Genomic DNA, 26,232 nt, shown 5'->3' on the forward strand with positions numbered 1-26,232 from the left:
CTCCAAACCGCGTTTACTCCCATTCACTCTGGCATATCAAAACGCAGCTCCGAGAAGCAACGTGCTTCTCACTCTCTGAATCTAGAGGCAGATTCAACTCCATTAGCTAAGCCACCACCCAGGAGAGCAGTCTGAAGAATACGTTCGTTTTGTGTTTCAGACGGAGATTTACAGCTATTTTGGAAATGCTTGCTTTTGCCTGGGAAAATGCGTTTTGCGCTTCTTCACAGAAAGGGTTTAGAAACTCCTGCAAACACACATGTGTTTAACTCTGTAAGTTGAACGCACACATTGAAGGCCGTTCTGTTAGGTTGCTCCGTTTTGGTTTTAGAAGCAGATATTTCTCCAAACCGCGTTTACTTTCATTCACTCTGGCATATCAAAACGCAGCTCCGAGAAGCAACGTACTTCTCACTCTCTGAATCTAGAGGCAGATTCAACTCCCTTAGGTCAGCGAACACCCAGCAGAGCAGTCTGAAGGATACGTTCGTTTTGTGTTTCAGACGGAGATTTACAGCTATTTGGGAAATGCTTGCTTTTGCCTGGGAAAATGCGTTTTGCGCTTCTTCACAGAAAGGGTTTAGAAACTCCTGCAAACACACATCAGTTTAACTCTGTAAGTTGAACGCACACATTGAAGGCCGTTCTGTTAGGTTGCTCCGTTTTGGTTTTAGAAGCAGATATTTCTCCAAACCGCGTTTACTCCCATTCACTCTGGCATATCAAAACGCAGCTCCGAGAAGCAACGTGCTTCTCACTCTCTGAATCTAGAGGCAGATTCAACTCCCTTAGGTCAGCGAACACCAAGCAGAGCAGTCTGAAGGATAAGTTCGTTTTGTGTTTCAGACGGAGATTTACAGCTATTTGGGAAATGCTTGCTTTTGCCTGGGAAAATGCGTTTTGCGCTTCTTCACAGAAAGGGTTTAGAAACTCCTGCAAACACACATCAGTTTAACTCTGTAAGTTGAACGCACACATTGAAGGCCGTTCTGTTAGGTTGCTCCGTTTTGGTTTTAGAAGCAGATATTTCTCCAAACCGCGTTTACTCCCATTCACTCTGGCATATCAGAACGCAGCTCGGAGAAGCAACGTGCTTCTCACTCTCTGAATCTAGAGGCAGATTCAACTCCCTTAGGTCAGCGAACACCCAGCCTAGCAGTCTGAAGGATACGTTCGTTTTGTGTTTCAGACGGAGATTTACAGCTATTTGAAAAATGCTTGCTTTTGCCTGGGAAAATGCGTTTTGCGCTTCTTCACAGAAAGGGTTTAGAAACTCCTGCAAACACACATCACTTTAACTCTGTAAGTTGAACGCACACATTGTAGGCCGTCCTGTTAGGTTTTCCGTTTTGGTTTTAGAAGCAGATATTTCTCCAAACCGCGTTTACTCCCATTCACTCTGGCATATCAAAACGCAGCTCCGAGAAGCAACGTGCTTCTCACTCTCTGAATCTAGAGGCAGATTCAACTCCCTTAGCTAAGCCACCACCCAGGAGAGCAGTCTGAAGGATACGTTCGTTTTGTGTTTCAGACGGAGATTTACAGCTATTTTGGAAATGCTTCCTTTTGCCTGGGAAAATGCGTTTTGCGCATCTTCACAGAAATGGTTTAGAAACTCCTGCAAACACACATGAGTTTAACTCTGTAAGTTGAACGCACACATTGAAGGCCGTTCTGTTAGGTTGCTCCGTTTTGGTTTTAGAAGCAGATATTTCTCCAAACCGCGTTTACTTTCATTCACTCTGGCATATCAAAACGCAGCTCCGAGAAGCAACGTACTTCTCACTCTCTGAATCTAGAGGCAGATTCAACTCCCTTAGGTCAGCGAACACCCAGCAGAGCAGTCTGAAGGATACGTTCGTTTTGTGTTTCAGACGGAGATTTACAGCTATTTGGGAAATGATTGCTTTTGCCTGGGAAAATGCGTTTTGCGCTTCTTCACAGAAAGGGTTTAGAAACTCCTGCAAACACACAACAGTTTAACTCTGTAAGTTGAACGCACACATTGAAGGCCGTTCTGTTAGGTTGCTCCGTTTTGGTTTTAGAAGCAGATATTTCTCCAAACCGCGTTTACTCCCATTCACTCTGGCATATAAAAACGCAGCTCCGAGAAGCAACGTGCTTCTCACTCTCTGAATCTAGAGGCAGATTCAACTCCCTTACCTAAGCCACCATCCAGGAGTGCAGTCTGAAGGATACGTTCGTTTTGTGTTTCAGACGGAGATTTACAGCTATTTGTGAAATGCTTGCTTTTGCCTGGGAAAATGCGTTTTGCGCTTCTTCACAGAAAGGGTTTAGAAACTCCTGCAAACACACATCAGTTTAACTCTGTAAGTTGAACGCACACATTGAAGGCCGTTCTGTTAGGTTGCTCCGTTTTGGTTTTAGAAGCAGATATTTCTCCAAACCGCGTTTACTCCCATTCACTCTGGCATATCAAAACGCAGCTCCGAGAAGCAACGTTCTTCTCACTCTCTGAATCTAGAGGCAGATTTAACTCCCTTAGGTCAGCGAACACCCAGCAGAGCAGTCTGAAGGATACGTTCGTTTTGTGTTTCAGACGGAGATTTACAGCTATTTGGGAAATGCTTGCTTTTGCCTGGGAAAATGCGTTTTGCGCTTCTTCACAGAAAGGGTTTAGAAACTCCTGCAAACACACATCAGTTTAACTCTGTAAGTTGAACGCACACATTGAAGGCCGTTCTGTTAGGTTTCTCCGTTTTGGTTTTAGAAGCAGATATTTCTCCAAACCGCGTTTACTCCCATTCACTCTGGCATATCAAAACGCAGCTCCGAGAAGCAACGTGCTTCTCACTCTCTGAATCTAGAGGCAGATTCAACTCCCTTACCTAAGCCACCATCCAGGAGTGCAGTCTGAAGGATACGTTCGTTTTGTGTTTCAGACGGAGATTTACAGCTCTTTGGGAAATGCTTGCTTTTGCCTGGGAAAATGCGTTTTGCGCTTCTTCACAGAAAGGGTTTAGAAACTCCTGCAAACACACATCAGTTTAACTCTGTAAGTTGAACGCACACATTCAATGCCGTTCTGTTAGGTTGCTCCGTTTTGGTTTTAGAAGCAGATATTTCTCCAAACCGCGTTTACTCCCATTCACTCTGGCATATCAAAGCGCAGCCCCGAGAAGCAACGTGCTTCTCACTCTCTGAATCTGGAGGCAGATTCAACTCCCTTAGGTCAGCGAACACCCAGAAGAGCAGTCTGAAGGATACGTTCGTTTTCTGTTTCAGACGGAGATTTACAGCTATTTGGGAAATGCTTGCTTTTGCCTGGTAAAATGGGTTTTGTGCTTCTTCACAGAAAGGGTTTAGAAACTCCTGCAAACACACATCAGTTTAACTCTGTAAGTTGAACGCACACATTGAAGGCCGTTCTGTTAGGTTGCTCCGTTTTGGTTTTAGAAGCAGATATTTCTCCAAACCGCGTTTACTCCCATTCACTCTGGCATATCAGAACGCAGCTTCGAGAAGCAACGTGCTTCTCACTCTCTGAATCTAGAGGCAGATTCAACTCCCTTAGCTAAGCCACCACCCAGGAGAGCAGTCTGAAGGATACGTTCGTTTTGTGTTTCAGACGGAGATTTACAGCTATTTGGGAAATGCTTGCTTTTGCCTGGGAAAATGCGTTTTGCGCTTCTTAACAGAAAGGGTTTAGAAATTCCTGCAAACATACATCAGTTTAACTCTGTAAGTTGAACGCACACATTGAAGGCCGTTCTGTTAGGTTGCTCCGTTTTGGTTTTAGAAGCAGATATTTCTCCAAACCGCGTTTACTCCCATTCACTCTGGCATATCAGAACGCAGCCCCGAGAAGCAACGTGCTTCTCACTCTCTGAATCTAGAGGCAGATTCAACTCCCTTAGCTAAGCCACCACCCAGGAGAGCAGTCTGAAGGATACGTTCGTTTTGTGTTTCAGACGGAGATTTACAGCTCTTTGGGAAATGCTTGCTTTTGCCTGGGAAAATGCGTTTTGCGCTTCTTCACAGAAAGGGTTTAGAAACTCCTGCAAACACACATCAGTTTAACTCTGTAAGTTGAACGCACACATTGAAGGCCGTTCTGTTAGGTTGCTCCGTTTTGGTTTTAGAAGCAGATATTTCTCCAAACCGCGTTTACTCCCATTCACTCTGGCATATCAAAACGCAGCTCCGAGAAGCAACGTGCTTCTCACTCTCTGAATCTAGAGGCAGATTCAACTCCCTTAGGTCATCGAACACCCAGAAGAGCAGTCTGAAGGATACGTTCGTTTTGTGTTTCAGACGGAGATTTACAGCTATTTGGGAAATGCTTGCTTTTGCCTGGGAAAATGCGTTTTGCGCTTCTTCACAGAAAGGGTTTAGAAACTCCTGCAAACACACATCAGTTTAACTCTGTAAGTTGAACGCACACATTGAAGGCCGTTCTCTTAGGTTGCTCCGTTTTGGTTTTAGAAGCAGATATTTCTCCAAACCGCGTTTACTCCCATTCACTCTGGCATATCAAAACGCAGCTCCGAGAAGCAACGTGCTTCTCACTCTCTGAATCTAGAGGCAGATTCAACTCCCTTACCTAAGCCACCATCCAGGAGTGCAATCTGAAGGATACGTTCGTTTTGTGTTTCAGACGGAGATTTACAGATCTTTGGGAAATGCTTGCTTTTGCCTGGGAAAATGCGTTTTGCGCTTCTTCACAGAAAGGGTTTAGAAACTCCTGCAAACACACATCACTTTAACTCTGTAAGTTGAACGCACACATTGTAGGCCGTCCTGTTAGGTTTTCCGTTTTGGTTTAAGAAGCAGATATTTCTCCAAACCGCGTTTACTACCATTCACTCTGGCATATCAAAACGCAGCTCCGAGAAGCAACGTGCTTCTCACTCTCTGAATCTAGAGGCAGATTCAACTCCATTAGCTAAGCCACCACCCAGGAGAGCAGTCTGAAGAATACGTTCGTTTTGTGTTTCAGACGGAGATTTACAGCTATTTTGGAAATGCTTGCTTTTGCCTGGGAAAATGCGTTTTGCGCTTCTTCACAGAAAGGGTTTAGAAACTCCTGCAAACACACATGTGTTTAACTCTGTAAGTTGAACGCACACATTGAAGGCCGTTCTGTTAGGTTGCTCCGTTTTGGTTTTAGAAGCAGATATTTCTCCAAACCGCGTTTACTTTCATTCACTCTGGCATATCAAAACGCAGCTCCGAGAAGCAACGTACTTCTCACTCTCTGAATCTAGAGGCAGATTCAACTCCCTTAGGTCAGCGAACACCCAGCAGAGCAGTCTGAAGGATACGTTCGTTTTGTGTTTCAGACGGAGATTTACAGCTATTTGGGAAATGCTTGCTTTTGCCTGGGAAAATGCGTTTTGCGCTTCTTCACAGAAAGGGTTTAGAAACTCCTGCAAACACACATCAGTTTAACTCTGTAAGTTGAACGCACACATTGAAGGCCGTTCTGTTAGGTTGCTCCGTTTTGGTTTTAGAAGCAGATATTTCTCCAAACCGCGTTTACTCCCATTCACTCTGGCATATCAAAACGCAGCTCCGAGAAGCAACGTGCTTCTCACTCTCTGAATCTAGAGGCAGATTCAACTCCCTTAGGTCAGCGAACACCAAGCAGAGCAGTCTGAAGGATAAGTTCGTTTTGTGTTTCAGACGGAGATTTACAGCTATTTGGGAAATGCTTGCTTTTGCCTGGGAAAATGCGTTTTGCGCTTCTTCACAGAAAGGGTTTAGAAACTCCTGCAAACACACATCAGTTTAACTCTGTAAGTTGAACGCACACATTGAAGGCCGTTCTGTTAGGTTGCTCCGTTTTGGTTTTAGAAGCAGATATTTCTCCAAACCGCGTTTACTCCCATTCACTCTGGCATATCAGAACGCAGCTCGGAGAAGCAACGTGCTTCTCACTCTCTGAATCTAGAGGCAGATTCAACTCCCTTAGGTCAGCGAACACCCAGCCTAGCAGTCTGAAGGATACGTTCGTTTTGTGTTTCAGACGGAGATTTACAGCTATTTGAAAAATGCTTGCTTTTGCCTGGGAAAATGCGTTTTGCGCTTCTTCACAGAAAGGGTTTAGAAACTCCTGCAAACACACATCACTTTAACTCTGTAAGTTGAACGCACACATTGTAGGCCGTCCTGTTAGGTTTTCCGTTTTGGTTTTAGAAGCAGATATTTCTCCAAACCGCGTTTACTCCCATTCACTCTGGCATATCAAAACGCAGCTCCGAGAAGCAACGTGCTTCTCACTCTCTGAATCTAGAGGCAGATTCAACTCCCTTAGCTAAGCCACCACCCAGGAGAGCAGTCTGAAGGATACGTTCGTTTTGTGTTTCAGACGGAGATTTACAGCTATTTTGGAAATGCTTCCTTTTGCCTGGGAAAATGCGTTTTGCGCATCTTCACAGAAATGGTTTAGAAACTCCTGCAAACACACATGAGTTTAACTCTGTAAGTTGAACGCACACATTGAAGGCCGTTCTGTTAGGTTGCTCCGTTTTGGTTTTAGAAGCAGATATTTCTCCAAACCGCGTTTACTTTCATTCACTCTGGCATATCAAAACGCAGCTCCGAGAAGCAACGTACTTCTCACTCTCTGAATCTAGAGGCAGATTCAACTCCCTTAGGTCAGCGAACACCCAGCAGAGCAGTCTGAAGGATACGTTCGTTTTGTGTTTCAGACGGAGATTTACAGCTATTTGGGAAATGATTGCTTTTGCCTGGGAAAATGCGTTTTGCGCTTCTTCACAGAAAGGGTTTAGAAACTCCTGCAAACACACAACAGTTTAACTCTGTAAGTTGAACGCACACATTGAAGGCCGTTCTTTTAGGTTGCTCCGTTTTGGTTTTAGAAGCAGATATTTCTCCAAACCGCGTTTACTCCCATTCACTCTGGCATATAAAAACGCAGCTCCGAGAAGCAACGTGCTTCTCACTCTCTGAATCTAGAGGCAGATTCAACTCCCTTACCTAAGCCACCATCCAGGAGTGCAGTCTGAAGGATACGTTCGTTTTGTGTTTCAGACGGAGATTTACAGCTATTTGTGAAATGCTTGCTTTTGCCTGGGAAAATGCGTTTTGCGCTTCTTCACAGAAAGGGTTTAGAAACTCCTGCAAACACACATCAGTTTAACTCTGTAAGTTGAACGCACACATTGAAGGCCGTTCTGTTAGGTTGCTCCGTTTTGGTTTTAGAAGCAGATATTTCTCCAAACCGCGTTTACTCCCATTCACTCTGGCATATCAAAACGCAGCTCCGAGAAGCAACGTTCTTCTCACTCTCTGAATCTAGAGGCAGATTTAACTCCCTTAGGTCAGCGAACACCCAGCAGAGCAGTCTGAAGGATACGTTCGTTTTGTGTTTCAGACGGAGATTTACAGCTATTTGGGAAATGCTTGCTTTTGCCTGGGAAAATGCGTTTTGCGCTTCTTCACAGAAAGGGTTTAGAAACTCCTGCAAACACACATCAGTTTAACTCTGTAAGTTGAACGCACACATTGAAGGCCGTTCTGTTAGGTTTCTCCGTTTTGGTTTTAGAAGCAGATATTTCTCCAAACCGCGTTTTCTCCCATTCACTCTGGCATATCAGGACGCAGCTCCGAGAAGCAACGTGCTTCTCACTCTCTGAATCTAGAGGCGATTCAACTCCCTTACCTAAGCCACCATCCAGGAGTGCAGTCTGAAGGATACGTTCGTTTTGTGTTTCAGACGGAGATTTACAGCTATTTGTGAAATGCTTGCTTTTGCCTGGGAAAATGCGTTTTGCGCTTCTTCACAGAAAGGGTTTAGAAACTCCTGCAAACACACATCAGTTTAACTCTGTAAGTTGAACGCACACATTGAAGGCCGTTCTGTTAGGTTGCTCCGTTTTGGTTTTAGAAGCAGATATTTCTCCAAACCGCGTTTACTCCCATTCACACTGGCATATCAAAACGCAGCTCCGAGAAGCAACGTGCTTCTCACTCTCTGAATCTAGAGGCAGATTCAACTCCCTTAGGTCAGCGAACACCCAGCAGAGCAGTCTGAAGGATACGTTCGTTTTCTGTTTCAGACGGAGATTTACAGCTATTTGGGAAATGATTGCTTTTGCCTGGGAAAATGCGTTTTGCGCTTCTTCACAGAAAGGGTTTAGAAACTCCTGCAAACACACATCAGTTTAACTCTGTAAGTTGAACGCACACATTGAAGGCCGTTCTGTTAGGTTGCTCCGTTTTGGTTTTAGAAGCAGATATTTCTCCAAACCGCGTTTACTCCCATTCACTCTGGCATATCAGAATGCAGGTCCGAGAAGCAACGTGCTTCTCACTCTCTGAATCTAGAGGCAGATTCAACTCCCTTAGCTAAGCCACCACCCAGGAGAGCAGTCTGAAGTATACGTTCGTTTTGTGTTTCAGACGGAGATTTACAGCTATTTGGGAAATGCTTGCTTTTGCCTGGGAAAATGCGTTTTGCGCTTCTTCACAGAAAGGGTTTAGAAACTCCTGCAAACACACATCAGTTTAACTCTGTAAGTTGAACGCACACATTGAAGGCCGTTCTGTTAGGTTGCTCCGTTTTGGTTTTAGAAGCAGATATTTCTCCAAACCGCGTTTACTCCCATTCACTCTGGCATATCAGAACGCAGCTGCGAGAAGCAACGTGCTTCTCACTCTCTGAATCTAGAGGAAGATTCAACTCCCTTAGGTCAGCGAACACCCAGCAGAGCAGTCTGAAGGATACGTTCGTTTTGTGTTTCAGACGGAGATTTACAGCTATTTGGGAAATGCTTGCTTTTGCCTGAAAAAATGCGTTTTGCGCTTCTTCACAGAAAGGGTTTAGAAACTCCTGCAAACACACATCACTTTAACTCTGTAAGTTGAACGCACACATTGTAGGCCGTCCTGTTAGGTTTTCCGTTTTGGTTTTAGAAGCAGATATTTCTCCAAACCGCGTTTACTCTTTTTCACTCTGGCATATCAAAACGCAGCTCCGAGAAGCAACGTGCTTCTCACTCTCTGAATCTAGAGGCAGATTCAACTCCCTTAGCTAAGCCACCACCCAGGAGAGCAGTCTGAAGGATACGTTCGTTTTGTGTTTCAGACGGAGATTTACAGCTATTTTGGAAATGCTTGCTTTTGCCTGGGAAAATGCGTTTTGCGCTTCTTCACAGAAAGGGTTTAGAAACTCCTGCAAACACACATCAGTTTAACTCTGTAAGTTGAACGCACACATTGAAGGCCGTTCTGTTAGGTTGCTCCGTTTTGGTTTTAGAAGCAGATATTTCTCCAAACCGCGTTTACTTTCATTCACTCTGGCATATCAAAACGCAGCTCCGAGAAGCAACGTACTTCTCACTCTCTGAATCTAGAGGCAGATTCAACTCCCTTAGGTCAGCGAACACCCAGCAGAGCAGTCTGAAGGATACGTTCGTTTTTTGTTTCAGACGGAGATTTACAGCTATTTGGGAAATGCTTGCTTTTGCCTGGGAAAATGCGTTTTGCGCTTCTTCACAGAAAGGGTTTAGAAACTCCTGCAAACACACAACAGTTTAACTCTGTAAGTTAAACGCACACATTGAAGGCCGTTCTGTTAGGTTGCTCCGTTTTGGTTTTAGAAGCAGATATTTCTCCAAACCGCGTTTACTCCCATTCACTCTGGCATATCAGAACGCAGCTCGGAGAAGCAACGTGCTTCTCACTCTCTGAATCTAGAGGCAGATTCAACTCCCTTAGGTCAGCGAACACCCAGCCTAGAAGTCTGAAGGATACGTTCGTTTTGTGTTTCAGACGGAGATTTACAGCTATTTGAAAAATGCTTGCTTTTGCCTGGGAAAATGCGTTTTGCGCTTCTTCACAGAAAGGGTTTAGAAACTCCTGCAAACACACATCACTTTAACTCTGTAAGTTGAACGCACACATTGAAGGCCGTTCTGTTAGGTTTCTCCGTTTTGGTTTTAGAAGCAGATATTTCTCCAAACCGCGTTTACTCCCATTCACTCTGGCATATCAAAACGCAGCTCCGAGAAGCAACGTGCTTCTCACTCTCTGAATCTAGAGGCAGATTCAACTCCCTTAGGTCAGCGAACACCCAGCAGAGCAGTCTGAAGGATACGTTCGTTTTGTGTTTCAGACGGAGATTTACAGCTATTTGGGAAATGCTTGCTTTTGCCTGGGAAAATGCGTTTTGCGCTTCTTCACAGAAAGGGTTTAGAAACTCCTGCAAACACACATCAGTTTAACTCTGTAAGTTGAACGCACACATTGAAGGCCGTTTCGTTAGGTTTCTCCGTTTTGGTTTTAGAAGCAGATATTTCTCCAAACCGCGTTTTCTCCCATTCACTCTGGCATATCAGGACGCAGCTCCGAGAAGCAACGTGCTTCTCACTCTCTGAATCTAGAGGCAGATTCAACTCCCTTACCTAAGCCACCATCCAGGAGTGCAGTCTGAAGGATACTTTCGTTTTGTGTTTCAGACGGAGATTTACAGCTATTTGTGAAATGCTTGCTTTTGCCTGGGAAAATGCGTTTTGCGCTTCTTCACAGAAAGGGTTTAGAAACTCCTGCAAACACACATCAATTTAACTCTGTAAGTTGAACGGAAACATTGAAGGCCGTTCTGTTAGGTTGCTCCGTTTTTATTTTAGAAGCAGATATTTCTCCAAACCGCGTTTACTCCCATTCACTCTGGCATATCAAAACGCAGCTCCGAGAAGCAACGTGCTTCTCACTCTCTGAATCTAGAGGCAGATTCAACTCCCTTAGCTAAGCCACCACCCAGGAGAGCAGTCTGAAGGATACGTTCGTTTTGTGTTTCAGACGGAGATTTACAGCTATTTGGGAAATGCTCTCTTTTGCCTGGGAAAATGCGTTTTGCGCTTCTTCACAGAAAGGGTTTAGAAACTCCTGCAAACACACATGAGTTTAACTCTGTACGTTGAACGCACACATTGAAGGCCGTTCTGTTAAGTTGCTCCGTTTTGGTTTTAGAAGCAGATATTTCTCCAAACCGCGTTTACTTTCATTCACTCTGGCATATCAAAACGCAGCTCCGAGAAGCAACGTACTTCTCACTCTCTGAATCTAGAGGCAGATTCAACTCCCTTAGGTCAGCGAACACCCAGCAGAGCAGTCTGAAGGATACGTTCGTTTTGTGTTTCAGACGGAGGTTTACAGCTATTTGGGAAATGCTTACTTTTGCCTGGGAAAATGCGTTTTGCGCTTCTTCACAGAAAGGGTTTAGAAACTCCTGCAAACACACAACAGTTTAACTCTGTAAGTTGAACGCACATATTGAAGGCCGTTCTGTTAGGTTGCTCCGTTTTGGTTTTAGAAGCAGATATTTCTCCAAACCGCGTTTACTCCCATTCACTCTGGCATATCAAAACGCAGCTCCGAGAAGCAACGTGCTTCTCACTCTCTGAATCTAGAGGCAGATTCAACTACCTTACCTAAGCCACCATCCAGGAGTGCAGTCTGAAGGATACGTTCGTTTTGTGTTTCAGACGGAGATTTACAGCTATTTGTGAAATGCTTGCTTTTGCCTGGGAAAATGCGTTTTGCGCTTCTTCACAGAAAGGGTTTAGAAACTCCTGCAAACACACATCAGTTTAACTCTGTAAGTTGAACGCACACATTGAAGGCCGTTCTGTTAGGTTGCTCCGTTTTGGTTTTAGAAGCAGATATTTCTCCAATCCGCGTTTACTACCATTCACTCTGGCATATCAAAACGCAGCTCCGAGAAGCAACGTGCTTCTCACTCTCTGAATCTAGAGGCAGATTCAACTCCCTTAGGTCAGCGAACACCCAGCAGAGCAGTCTGAAGGATACGTTCGTTTTGTGTTTCAGACGGAGATTTACAGCTATTTGGGAAATGCTTGCTTTTTCCTGGGAAAATGCGTTTTGCGCTTCTTCACAGAAAGGGTTTAGAAACTCCTGCAAACACACATCAGTTTAACTCTGTAAGTTGAACGCACACATTGAAGGCCGTTCTGTTAGGTTGCTCCGTTTTGGTTTTAGAAGCAGATATTTCTCCAAACCGCGTTTACTCCCATTCACTCTGGCATATCAAAACGCAGCTCCGAGAAGCAACGTGCTTCTCACTCTCTGAATCTAGAGGCAGATTACACTCCCTTAGGTCAGCGAACACCCAGCAGAGCAGTCTGAAGGATACGTTCGTTTTGTGTTTCAGACGGAGATTTACAGCTATTTGGGAAATGCTTGCTTTTGCCTGGGAAAATGCGTTTTGCGCTTCTTCACAGAAAGGGTTTAGAAACTCCTGCAAAAACACATCAGTTTAACTCTGTAAGTTGATCGCACTCATTGAAAGCCGTTCTGTTAGGTTGCTCCGTTTTGGTTTTAGAAGCAGATATTTCTCCAAACCGCGTTTACTCCCATTCACTCTGGCATATCAAAACGCAGCTCTGGGAAGCAACGTGCTTCTCACTCTCTGAATCTAGAGGCAGATTCAACTCCCTTAGTTCAGCCAACACCCAGCAGAGAAGTCTGAACAATACGTTCGTTTTGTGTTTCCGACGGAGATTTACAGCTATTTGGGAAATGCTTGCTTTTGCCTGGGAAAATGCGTTTTGCGCTTCTTCACAGAAAGGGTTTAGAAACTCCTGCAAACACACATCAATTTAACTCTGTAAGTTGAACGGACACATTGAAGGCCGTTCTGTTAGGTTGCTCCGTTTTTATTTTAAAAGCAGATATTTCTCCAAACCGCGTTTACTCCCATTCACTCTGGCATATGAGAATGCAGGTCCGAGAAGCAACGTGCTTCTCACTCTCTGAATCTAGAGGCGGATTCAACTCCCTTAGCTAAGCCACCACCCAGGAGAGCAGTCTGAAGGATACGTTCGTTTTGTGTTTCAGACGGAGATTTACAGCTATTTGGGAAATGCTTGCTTTTGCCTGGGAAAATGCGTTTTGCGCTTCTTCACAGAAAGGGTTTAGAAACTCCTGCAAACACACATCAGTTTAACTCTGTAAGTTGAACGCACACATTGAAGGCCGTTCTGTTAGGTTGCTCCGTTTTGGTTTTAGAAGCAGATATTTCTCCAAACCGCGTTTACTCCCATTCACTCTGGCATATCAAAACGCAGCTCCGAGAAGCAACGTGCTTCTCACTCTCTGAATCTAGAGGCAGATTCAACTCCCTTAGGTCAGCGAACACCCAGCAGAGCTGTCTGAAGGATACGTTCGTTTTGTGTTTCAGACGGAGATTTACAGCTATTTGGGAAATGATTGCTTTTGCCTGGGAAAATGCGTTTTGCGCTTCTTCACAGAAAGGGTTTAGAAACTCCTGCAAACACACATCAGTTTAACTCTGTAAGTTGAACGCACACATTGAAGGCCGTTCTGTTAGGTTGCTCCGTTTTGGTTTTAGAAGCAGATATTTCTCCAAACCGCGTTTACTACCATTCACTCTGGCATATCAGAACGCAGCTCCGAGAAGCAACGTGCTTCTCACTCTCTGAATCTAGAGGCAGATTCAACTCCCTTAGCTAAGCCACCACCGAGGAGAGCAGTCTGAAGGATACCTTCGTTTTGTGTTTCAGACAAAGATTTACAGCTATTTGGGAAATGCTTGCTTTTGCCTGGGAAAATGCGTTTTGCGCTTCTTCACAGAAAGGGTTTAGAAACTCCTGCAAACACACATCAATTTAACTCTGTAAGTTGAACGGAAACATTGAAGGCCGTTCTGTTAGGTTTCTCCGTTTTTATTTTAGAAGCAGATATTTCTCCAAACCGCGTTTACTCCAATTCACTCTGGCATATCAGAATGCAGGTCCGAGAAGCAACGTGCTTCTCACTCTCTGAATCTAGAGGCAGATTCAACTCCCTTAGCTAAGCCACCACCCAGGAGAGCAGTCTGAAGTATACGTTCGTTTTGTGTTTCAGACGGAGATTTACAGCTATTTGGGAAATGCTTGCTTTTGCCTGGGAAAATGCGTTTTGCGCTTCTTCACAGAAAGGGTTTAGAAACTCCTGCAAACACACATCAGTTTAACTCTGTAAGTTGAACGCACACATTGAAGGCCGTTCTGTTAAGTTGCTCCGTTTTGGTTTTAGAAGCAGATATTTCTCCAAACCGCGTTTACTCCCATTCACTCTGGCATATCAGAACGCAGCTCCGAGAAGCAACGTGCTTCTCACTCTCTGAATCTAGAGGCAGATTCAACTCCCTTAGGTCAGCGAACACCCAGCAGAGCAGTCTGAAGGATACGTTCGTTTTGTGTTTCAGACGGAGATTTACAGCTATTTGGGAAATGCTTGCTTTTGCCTGGGAAAATGCGTTTTGCGCTTCTTCACAGAAAGGGTTTAGAAACTCCTGCAAACACACATCAGTTTAACTCTGTAAGTTGAACGCACACATTGAAGGCCGTTCTGTTAGGTTGCTCCGTTTTGGTTTTAGAAGCAGATATTTCTCCAAACCGCGTTTACTCCCATTCACTCTGGCATATCAGAACGCAGCTCCGAGAAGCAACGTGCTTCTCACTCTCTGAATCTAGAGGCAGATTCAACTCCCTTAGGTCAGCGAACACCCAGCCTAGCAGTCTGAAGGATACGTTCGTTTTGTGTTTCAGACGGAGATTTACAGCTATTTGAAAAATGCTTGCTTTTGCCTGGGAAAATGCGTTTTGCGCTTCTTCACAGAAAGGGTTTAGAAACTCCTGCAAACACACATCACTTTAACTCTGTAAGTTGAACGCACACATTGTAGGCCGTCCTGTTAGGTTTTCCGTTCTGGTTTTAGAAGCAGATATTTCTCCAAACCGCGTTTACTCCCATTCACTCTGGCATATCAAAACGCAGCTCCGAGAAGCAACGTGCTTCTCACTCTCTGAATCTAGAGGCAGATTCAACTCCCTTAGCTAAGCCACCACCCAGAAGAGCAGTCTGAAGTATACGTTCGTTTTGTGTTTCAGACGGAGATTTACAGCTATTTGACAAATGCTTGCTTTTGCCTGGGAAAATGCGTTTTGCGCTTTTTCACAGAAAGGGTTTAGAAACTCCTGCAAACACACATCAGTTTAACTCTGTAAGTTGAACGCACACATTGAAGGCCGTTCTGTTAGGTTGCTCCGTTTTGGTTTTAGAAGCAGATATTTCTCCAAACCGCGTTTACTTTCATTCACTCTGGCATATCAAAACGCAGCTCCGAGAAGCAACGTACTTCTCACTCTCTGAATCTAGAGGCAGATTCAACTCCCTTAGGTCAGCGAACACCCAGCAGAGCAGTCAGAAGGATACGTTCGTTTTGTGTTTCAGACGGAGATTTACAGCTATTTGGGAAATGCTTGCTTTGGCCTGGGAAAATGTGTTTTGCGCTTCTTCACAGAAAGGGTTTAGAAACTCCTGCAAACACACATCAGTTTAACTCTGTAAGTTGAACGCACACATTGAAGGCCGTTCTGTTAGGTTGCTCCGTTTTGGTTTTAGAAGCAGATATTTCTCCAAACCGCGTTTACTCCCATTCACTCTGGCATATCAGAACGCAGCTCCGAGAAGCAACGTGCTTCTCACTCTCTGAATCTAGAGGCAGATTCAACTCCCTTAGCTAAGCCACCACCGAGGAGAGCAGTCTGAAGGATACCTTCGTTTTGTGTTTCAGACGGAGATTTACAGCTATTTGGGAAATGCTTGCTTTTGCCTGGGAAAATGCGTTTTGCGCTTCTTCACAGAAAGGGTTTAGAAACTGCTGCAAACACATATCAGTTTAACTCTGTAAGTTGAACGCACACATTGAAGGCCGTTCTGTTAGGTTGCTCCGTTTTGGTTTTAGAAGCAGATATTTCTCCAAACCGCGTTTACTCCCATTCACTCTGGCATATCAAAACGCAGCTCCGAGAAGCAACGTGCTTCTCACTCTCTGAATCTAGAGGCAGATTCAACTCCCTTAGGTCATCGAACACCCAGAAGAGCAGTCTGAAGGATACGTTCGTTTTGTGTTTCAGACGGAGATTTACAGCTATTTGGGAAATGCTTGCTTTGGCCTAGGAAAATGCGTTTTGCGCTTCTTCACAGAAAGGGTTTAGAAACTCCTGCAAACACACATCAGTTTAACTCTGTAAGTTGAACGCACACATTGAAGGCCGTTCTGTTAGGTTGCTCCGTTTTGGTTTTAGAAGCAGATATTTCTCCAAACCGCGTTTACTCCCATTCACTCTGGCATATCAAAACGCAGCTCCGAGAAGCAACGTGCTTCTCACTCTCTGAATCTAGAGGCAGATTCAACTCCCTTAGGTCAGCGAACACCCAGCAGAGCAGTCTGAAGGAGACGTTCGTTTTGTGTTTCAGACGGAGATTTACAGCTATTTGGGAAATGCTTGCTTTTGCCTGGGAAAATGCGTTTTGCGCTTCTTCACAGAAAGGGTTTAGAAACTCCTGCAAACACACATCAGTTTAACTCTGTAAGTTGAACGCACACATTGAAGGCCGTTCTGTTAGGTTGCTCCGTTTTGGTTTTAGAAGCAGATATTTCTCCAAACCGCGTTTACTCCCATTCACTCTGGCATATCAGAACGCAGCTCCGAGAAGCAACGTGCTTCTCACTCTCTGAATCTAGAGGCAGATTCAACTCCCTTAGGTCAGCGAACACCCAGCAGAGCAGTCTGAAGGATACGTTCGTTTTGTGTTTCAGACGGAGATTTACAGCTATTTGGGAAATGCTTGCTTTTGCCTGGGAAAATGCGTTTTGCGCTTCTTCACAGAAAGGGTTTAGAAACTCCTGCAAACACACAACAGTTTAACTCTGTAAGTTGAACGCACACATTGAAGGCCGTTCTGTTAGGTTGCTCCGTTTTGGTTTTAGAAGCAGATATTTCTCCAAACCGCGTTTACTCCCATTCACTCTGGCATATCAAAACGCAGCTCCGAGAAGCAACGTGCTTCTCACTCTCTGAATCTAGAGGCAGATTCAACTCCCTTAGCTAAGCCACCATCCAGGAGTGCAGTCTGAAGGATACGTTCGTTTTGTGTTTCAGACGGAGATTTACAGCTATTTGTGAAATGCTTGCTTTTGCCTGGGAAAATGCGTTTTGCGCTTCTTCACAGAAAGGGTTTAGAAACTCCTGCAAACACACATCAGTTTAACTCTGTAAGTTGAACGCACACATTGAAGGCCGTTCTGTTAGGTTGCTCCGTTTTGGTTTTAGAAGCAGATATTTCTCCAATCCGCGTTTACTCCCATTCACTCTGGCATATCAAAACGCAGCTCCGAGAAGCAACGTGCTTCTCACTCTCTGAATCTAGAGGCAGATTACACTCCCTTAGGTCAGCGAACACCCAGCAGAGCAGTCTGAAGGATACGTTCGTTTTGTGTTTCAGACGGAGATTTACAGCTATTTGGGAAATGCTTGCTTTTGCCTGGGAAAATGCGTTTTGCGCTTCTTCACAGAAAGGGTTTAGAAACTCCTGCAAAAACACATCAGTTTAACTCTGTAAGTTGATCGCACTCATTGAAAGCCGTTCTGTTAGGTTGCTCCGTTTTGGTTTTAGAAGCAGATATTTCTCCAAACCGCGTTTACTCCCATTCACTCTGGCATATCAAAACGCAGCTCTGGGAAGCAACGTGCTTCTCACTCTCTGAATCTAGAGGCAGATTCAACTCCCTTAGTTCAGCCAACACCCAGCAGAGAAGTCTGAACAATACGTTCGTTTTGTGTTTCAGACGGAGATTTACAGCTATTTGGGAAATGATTGCTTTGCCTGGGAAAATGCGTTTTGCGCTTCTTCACAGAAAGGGTGTAGAAACTCCTGCAAACACACATCAGTTTAACTCTGTAAGTTGAACGCACACATTGAAGGCCGTTCTGTTAAGTTGCTCCGTTTTGGTTTTAGAAGAAGATATTTCTCCAAACCGCGTTTACTCCCATTCACTCTGGCATATCAGAACGCAGCTCCGAGAAGCAACGTGCTTCTCACTCTCTGAATCTAGAGGCAGATTCAACTCCCTTAGCTAAGCCACCACCGAGGAGAGCAGTCTGAAGGATACCTTCGTTTTGTGTTTCAGACGGAGATTTAAAGCTATTTGGGAAATGCCTGCTTTTGCCTGGGAAAATGCGTTTTGCGCTTCTTCACAGAAAGGGTTTAGAAACTGCTGCAAACACATATCAGTTTAACTCTGTAAGTTGAACGCACACATTGAAGGCCGTTCTGTTAGGTTGCTCCGTTTTGGTTTTAGAAGCAGATATTTCTCCAAACCGCGTTTACTCCCATTCACTCTGGCATATCAAAACGCAGCTCCGAGAAGCAACGTGCTTCTCACTCTCTGAATCTAGAGGCAGATTCAACTCCCTTAGGTCATCGAACACCCAGAAGAGCAGTCTGAAGGATACGTTCGTTTTGTGTTTCAGACGGAGATTTACAGCTATTTGGGAAATGCTTGCTTTGGCCTAGGAAAATGCGTTTTGCGCTTCTTCACAGAAAGGGTTTAGAAACTCCTGCAAACACACATCAGTTTAACTCTGTAAGTTGAACGCACACCTTGAAGGCCGTTCTGTTAGGTTGCTCCGTTTTGGTTTTAGAAGCAGATATTTCTCCAAACCGCGTTTACTCCCATTCACTCTGGCATATCAAAACGCATCTCCGAGAAGCAACGTGCTTCTCACTCTCTGAATCTAGAGGCAGATTCAACTCCCTTAGGTCAGCGAACACCCAGCAGAGCAGTCTGAAGGATATGTTCGTTTTGTGTTTCAGACGGAGATTTACAGCTATTTGGGAAATGCTTGTTTTTGCCTGGGAAAATGCGTTTTGCGCTTCTTCACAGAAAGGGTTTAGAAACTCCTGCAAAAACACATCAGTTTAACTCTGTAAGTTGATCGCACACATTGAAAGCCGTTCTGTTAGGTTGCTCCGTTTTGGTTTTAGAAGCAGATATTTCTCCAAACCGCGTTTACTCCCATTCACTCTGGCATATCAAAACGCAGCTCTGGGAAGCAACGTGCTTCTCACTCTCTGAATCTAGAGGCAGATTCAACTCCCTTAGGTCATCGAACACCCAGAAGAACAGTCTGAAGGATACGTTCGTTTTGTGTTTCAGACGGAGATTTACAGCTATTTGGGAAATGCTTGCTTTTGCCTGGGAAAATGCGTTTTGCGCTTCTCCACAGAAAGGGTTTAGAAACTCCTGCAAACACACATCAGTTTAACTCTGTAAGTTGAACGCACACATTGAAGGCCGTTCTGTTAGGTTGCTCCGTTTTGGTTTTAGAAGCAGATATTTCTCCAAACCGCGTTTACTCCCATTCACTCTGGCATATCAAAACGCAGCTCCGAGAAGCAACGTGCTTCTCACTCTCTGAATCTAGAGGCAGATTCAACTCCCTTAGGTCATCGAACACCCAGAAGAGCAGTCTGAAGGATACGTTCGTTTTGTGTTTCAGACGGAGATATACAGCTATTTGGGAAATGCTTGCTTTTCCCTGGGAAAATGCGTTTTGCGCTTCTTCACAGAAAGGGTTTAGAAACTCCTGCAAACACACATCAGTTTAACTCTGTAAGTTGAACGCACACATTGAAGGCCGTTCTGTTAGGTTGCTACGTTTTGGTTTTAGAAGCAGATATTTCTCCAAACCGCGTTTACTCCCATTCACTCTGGCATATCAAAACGCAGCTCCGAGAAGCAACGTGCTTCTCACTCTCTGAATCTAGAGGCAGATTCAACTCCCTTACCTAAGCCACCATCCAGGAGTGCAGTCTGAAGGATACGTTCGTTTTGTGTTTCAGACGGAGATTTACAGCTCTTTGGGAAATGCTTGCTTTTGCATGGGAAAATGCGTTTTGCGCTTCTTCACAGAAAGGGTTTAGAAACTCCTGCAAACACACATCAGTTTAACTCTGTAAGTTGAACGCACACATTCAATGCCGTTCTGTTAGGTTGCTCCGTTTTGGTTTTAGAAGCAGATATTTCTCCAAACCGCGTTTACTCCCATTCACTCTGGCATATCAAAACGCAGCCCCAAGAAGCAACGTGCTTCTCACTCTCTGAATCTGGAGGCAGATTCAACTCCCTTAGGTCAGCGAACACCCAGAAGAGCAGTCTGAAGGATACGTTCGTTTTCTGTTTCAGACGGAGATTTACAGCTATTTGGGAAATGCTTGCTTTTGCCTGGGAAAATGCGTTTTGCGCTTCTTCACAGAAAGGGTTTAGAAACTCCTGCAAACACACATCAGTTTAACTCTGTAAGTTGAACGCACACATTGAAGGCCGTTCTGTTAGGTTGCTCCGTTTTGGTTTTAGAAGCAGATATTTCTCCAAACCGCGTTTACTCCCATTCACTCTGGCATATCAGAACGCAGCTTCGAGAAGCAACGTGCTTCTCACTCTCTGAATCTAGAGGCAGATTCAACTCCCTTAGCTAAGCCACCACCCAGGAGAGCAGTCTGAAGGATACGTTCGTTTTGTGTTTCAGACGGAGATTTACAGCTATTTGGGAAATGCTTGCTTTTGCCTGGGAAAATGCGTTTTGCGCTTCTTCACAGAAAGGGTTTAGAAACTCCTGCAAACACACATCAGTTTAACTCTGTAAGTTGAACGCACACATTGAAGGCCGTTCTGTTAGGTTGCTCCGTTTTGGTTTTAGAAGCAGATATTTCTCCAAACCGCGTTTACTCCCATTCACTCTGGCATATCAGAACGCAGCCCCGAGAAGAAACGTGCTTCTCACTCTCTGAATCTAGAGGCAGATTCAACTCCCTTAGCTAAGCCACTACCCAGGAGAGCAGTCTGAAGGATACGTTCGTTTTGTGTTTCAGACGGAGATTTACAGCTCTTTGGGAAATGCTTGCTTTTGCCTGGGAAAATGCGTTTTGCGCTTCTTCACAGAAAGGGTTTAGAAACTCCTGCAAACACACATCAGTTTAACTCTGTAAGTTGAACGCACACATTGAAGGCCGTTCTGTTAGGTTGCTCCGTTTTGGTTTTAGAAGCAGATATTTCTCTAAACCGCGTTTACTCCCATTCACTCTGGCATATCAAAACGCAGCTCCGAGAAGCAACGTGCTTCTCACTCTCTGAATCTAGAGGCAGATTCAACTCCCTTAGGTCATCGAACACCCAGGAGAGCAGTCTGAAGGATACGTTCGTTTTGTGTTTCAGACGGAGATTTACAGCTATTTGGGAAATGCTTGCTTTTGCCTGGGAAAATGCGTTTTGCGCTTCTTCACAGAAAGGGTTTAGAAACTCCTGCAAACACACATCAGTTTAACTCTGTAAGTTGAACGCACACATTGAAGGCCGTTCTCTTAGGTTGCTCCGTTTTGGTTTTAGAAGCAGATATTTCTCCAAACCGCGTTTACTCCCATTAACTCTGGCATATCAAAACGCAGCTCCGAGAAGCAACGTGCTTCTCACTCTCTGAATCTAGAGGCAGATTCAACTCCCTTACCTAAGCCACCATCCAGGAGTGCAATCTGAAGGATACGTTCGTTTTGTGTTTCAGACGGAGATTTACAGATCTTTGGGAAATGCTTGCTTTTGCCTGGGAAAATGCGTTTTGCGCTTCTTCACAGAAAGGGTTTAGAAACTCCTGCAAACACACATCAGTTTAACTCTGTAAGTTGAACGCACACATTGAATGCCGTTCTGTTAGGTTGCTCCGTTTTGGTTTTAGAAGCAGATATTTCTCCAAACCGCGTTTACTCCCATTCACTGTGGCATATCAAAACGCAGCTCCGAGAAGCAACGTGCTTCTCACTCTCTGAATCTAGAGGCAGATTCAACTCCCTAAGGTCATCGAACACCCAGAAGAGCAGTCTGAAGGATACGTTCGTTTTGTGTTTCAGACGGAGATTTACAGCTATTTGGGAAATGCTTGCTTTGGCCTGGGAAAATGCGTTTTGCGCTTCTTCACAGAAAGGGTTTAGAAACTCCTGCAAACACACATCAGTTTAACTCTGTAAGTTGAACGCACACATTGAAGGCCGTTCTGTTAGGTTGCTCCGTTTTGGTTTTAGAAGCAGATATTTCTCCAAACCGCGTTTACTCCCATTCACTCTGGCATATCAGAACGCAGCCCCGAGAAGAAACGTGCTTCTCACTCTCTGAATCTAGAGGCAGATTCAACTCCCTTAGCTAAGCCACCACCCAGGAGAGCAGTCTGAAGGATACGTTCGTTTTGTGTTTCAGACGGAGATTTACAGCTCTTTGGGAAATGCTTGCTTTTGCCTGGGAAAATGCGTTTTGCGCTTCTTCACAGAAAGGGTTTAGAAACTCCTGCAAACACACATCAGTTTAACTCTGTAAGTTGAACGCACACATTGAAGGCCGTTCTGTTAGGTTGCTCCGTTTTGGTTTTAGAAGCAGATATTTCTCCAAACCGCGTTTACTCCCATTCACTCTGGCATATCAAAACGCAGCTCCGAGAAGCAACGTGCTTCTCACTCTCTGAATCTAGAGGCAGATTCAACTCCCTTAGGTCATCGAACACCCAGGAGAGCAGTCTGAAGGATACGTTCGTTTTGTGTTTCAGACGGAGATTTACAGCTATTTGGGAAATGCTTGCTTTTGCCTGGGAAAATGCGTTTTGCGCTTCTTCACAGAAAGGGTTTAGAAACTCCTGCAAACACACATCAGTTTAACTCTGTAAGTTGAACGCACACATTGAATGCCGTTCTGTTAGGTTGCTCCGTTTTGGTTTTAGAAGCAGATATTTCTCCAAACCGCGTTTACTCCCATTCACTGTGGCATATCAAAACGCAGCTCCGAGAAGCAACGTGCTTCTCACTCTCTGAATCTAGAGGCAGATTCAACTCCCTTAGGTCATCGAACACCCAGAAGAGCAGTCTGAAGGATACGTTCGTTTTGTGTTTCAGACGGAGATTTACAGCTATTTGGGAAATGCTTGCTTTTGCCTGGGAAAATGCGTTTTGCGCTTCTTCACAGAAAGGGTTTAGAAACTCCTGCAAACACACCTGAGTTTAACTCTGTAAGTTGAACGCACACATTGAAGGCCGTTCTGTTAGGTTGCTCCGTTTTGGTTTTAGAAGCAGATATTTCTCCAAACCGCGTTTACTCCCATTCACTCTGGCATATCAGAACGCAGCTCCGAGAAGCAACGTGCTTCTCACTCTCTGAATCTAGAGGCAGATTCAACTCCCTTAGGTCAGCGAACACCCATCCTAGCAGTCTTAAGGATACGTTCGTTTTGTGTTTCAGACGGAGATTTACAGCTATTCGAAAAATGCTTGCTTTTGCCTGGGTAAATGCGTTTTGCGCTTCTTCACAGAAAGGGTTTAGAAACTCCTGCAAACACACATCACTTTAACTCTGTAAGTTGAACGCACACATTGTAGGCCGTCCTGTTAGGTTTTCCGTTTTGGTTTTAGAAGCAGATATTTCTCCAAACCGCGTTTACTCCCATTCACTCTGGCATATCAAAACGCAGCTCCGAGAAGCAACGTGCTTCTCACTCTCTGAATCTAGAGGCAGATTCAACTCCCTTAGCTAAGCCACCACCCAGGAGAGCAGTCTGAAGGATACGTTCGTTTTGTGTTTCAGACGGAGATTTACAGCTCTTTGGGAAATGCTTGCTTTTACCTGGGAAAATGCGTTTTGCGCTTCTTCACAGAAAGGGTTTAGAAACTCCTGCAAACACACATCAGTTTAACTCTGTAAGTTGAACGCACACATTGAAGGCCGTTCTGTTAGGTTGCTCCGTTTTGGTTTTAGAAGCAGATATTTCTCCAAACCGCGTTTACTCCCATTCACTCTGGCATATCAAAACGCAGCTCCGAGAAGCAACGTGCTTCTCACTCTCTGAATCTAGAGGCAGATTCAACTCCCTTAGGTCATCGAACACCCAGGAGAGCAGTCTGAAGGATACGTTCGTTTTGTGTTTCAGACGGAGATTTACAGCTATTTGGGAAATGCTTGCTTTTGCCTGGGAAAATGCGTTTTGCGCTTCTTCACAGAAAGGGTTTAGAAACTCCTGCAAACACACATCAGTTTAACTCTGTAAGTTGAACGCACACATTGAAGGCCGTTCTCTTAGGTTGCTCCGTTTTGGTTTTAGAAGCAGATATTTCTCCAAACCGCGTTTACTCCCATTAACTCTGGCATATCAAAACGCAGCTCCGAGAAGCAACGTGCTTCTCACTCTCTGAATCTAGAGGCAGATTCAACTCCCTTACTTAAGCCACCATCCAGGAGTGCAATCTGAAGGATACGTTCGTTTTGTGTTTCAGACGGAGATTTACAGATCTTTGGGAAATGCTTGCTTTTGCCTGGGAAAATGCGTTTTGCGCTTCTTCACAGAAAGGGTTTAGAAACTCCTGCAAACACACATCAGTTTAACTCTGTAAGTTGAACGCACACATTGAAGGCCGTTCTGTTAGGTTGCTCCGTTTTGGTTTTAGAAGCAGATATTTCTCCAAACCGCGTTTACTCCCATTCACTGTGGCATATCAAAACGCAGCTCCGAGAAGCAACGTGCTTCTCACTCTCTGAATCTAGAGGCAGATTCAACTCCCTTAGGTCATCGAACACCCAGAAGAGCAGTCTGAAGGATACGTTCGTTTTGTGTTTCAGACGGAGATTTACAGCTATTTGGGAAATGCTTGCTTTGGCCTGGGAAAATGCTTTTTGCGCTTCTTCACAGAAAGGGTTTAGAAACTCCTGCAAACACACATCAGTTTAACTCTGTAAGTTGAACGCACACATTGAAGGCCGTTCTGTTAGGTTTCTCCGTTTTGGTTTTAGAAGCAGATATTTCTCCAAACGGCGTTTACTCCCATTCACTCTGGCATATCAAAACGCAGCTCCGAGAAGCAACGTGCTTCTCACTCTCTGAATCTAGAGGCAGATTCAACTCCCTTAGCTAAGCCACCACCCAGGAGAGCAGTCTGAAGGATACGTTCGTTTTGTGTTTCAGACGGAGATTTACAGCTATTTGGGAAATGCTTGCTTTTGCCTGGGAAAATGCGTTTTGCGCTTCTTCACAGAAAGGGTTTAGAAACTCCTGCAAACACACACCAGTTTAACTCTGTAAGTTGAACGCACACATTGAAGGCCGTTCTGTTAGGTTGCTCCGTTTTGGTTTTAGAAGCAGATATTTCTCCAAACCGCGTTTACTCCCATTCTCTCTGGCATATCAGAACGCAGCCCCGAGAAGAAACGTGCTTCTCACTCTCTGAATCTAGAGGCAGATTCAACTCCCTTAGCTAAGCCACCACCCAGGAGAGCAGTCTGAAGGATACGTTCGTTTTGTGTTTCAGACGGAGATTTACAGCTCTTTGGGAAATGCTTGCTTTTGCCTGGGAAAATGCGTTTTGCGCTTCTTCACAGAAAGGGTTTAGAAACTCCTGCAAACACACATCAGTTTAACTCTGTAAGTTGAACGCACACATTGAAGGCCGTTCTGTTAGGTTGCTCCGTTTTGGTTTTAGAAGCAGATATTTCTCCAAACCGCGTTTACTCCCATTCACTCTGGCATATCAAAACGCAGCTCCGAGAAGCAACGTGCTTCTCACTCTCTGAATCTAGAGGCAGATTCAACTCCCTTAGGTCATCGAACACCCAGAAGAGCAGTCTGAAGGATACGTTCGTTTTGTGTTTCAGACGGAGATTTACAGCTATTTGGGAAATGCTTGCTTTTGCCTGGGAAAATGCGTTTTGCGCTTCTTCACAGAAAGGGTTTAGAAACTCCTGCAAACACACATCAGTTTAACTCTGTAAGTTGAACGCACACATTGAAGGCCGTTCTCTTAGGTTGCTCCGTTTTGGTTTTAGAAGCAGATATTTCTCCAAACCGCGTTTACTCCCATTAACTCTGGCATATCAAAACGCAGCTCCGAGAAGCAACGTGCTTCTCACTCTCTGAATCTAGAGGCAGATTCAACTCCCTTACTTAAGCCACCATCCAGGAGTGCAATCTGAAGGATACGTTCGTTTTGTGTTTCAGACGGAGATTTACAGATCTTTGGGAAATGCTTGCTTTTGCCTGGGAAAATGCGTTTTGCGCTTCTTCACAGAAAGGGTTTAGAAACTCCTGCAAACACACATCAGTTTAACTCTGTAAGTTGAACGCACACATTGAAGGCCGTTCTGTTAGGTTGCTCCGTTTTGGTTTTAGAAGCAGATATTTCTCCAAACCGCGTTTACTCCCATTCACTGTGGCATATCAAAACGCAGCTCCGAGAAGCAACGTGCTTCTCACTCTCTGAATCTAGAGGCAGATTCAACTCCCTTAGGTCATCGAACACCCAGAAGAGCAGTCTGAAGGATACGTTCGTTTTGTGTTTCAGACGGAGATTTAC

The sequence above is a fragment of the Callithrix jacchus genome, chromosome 1 (genome assembly GCF_049354715.1).
Source record: "Callithrix jacchus isolate 240 chromosome 1, calJac240_pri, whole genome shotgun sequence".
Classification (NCBI taxonomy): domain Eukaryota; kingdom Metazoa; phylum Chordata; class Mammalia; order Primates; family Cebidae; genus Callithrix; species Callithrix jacchus.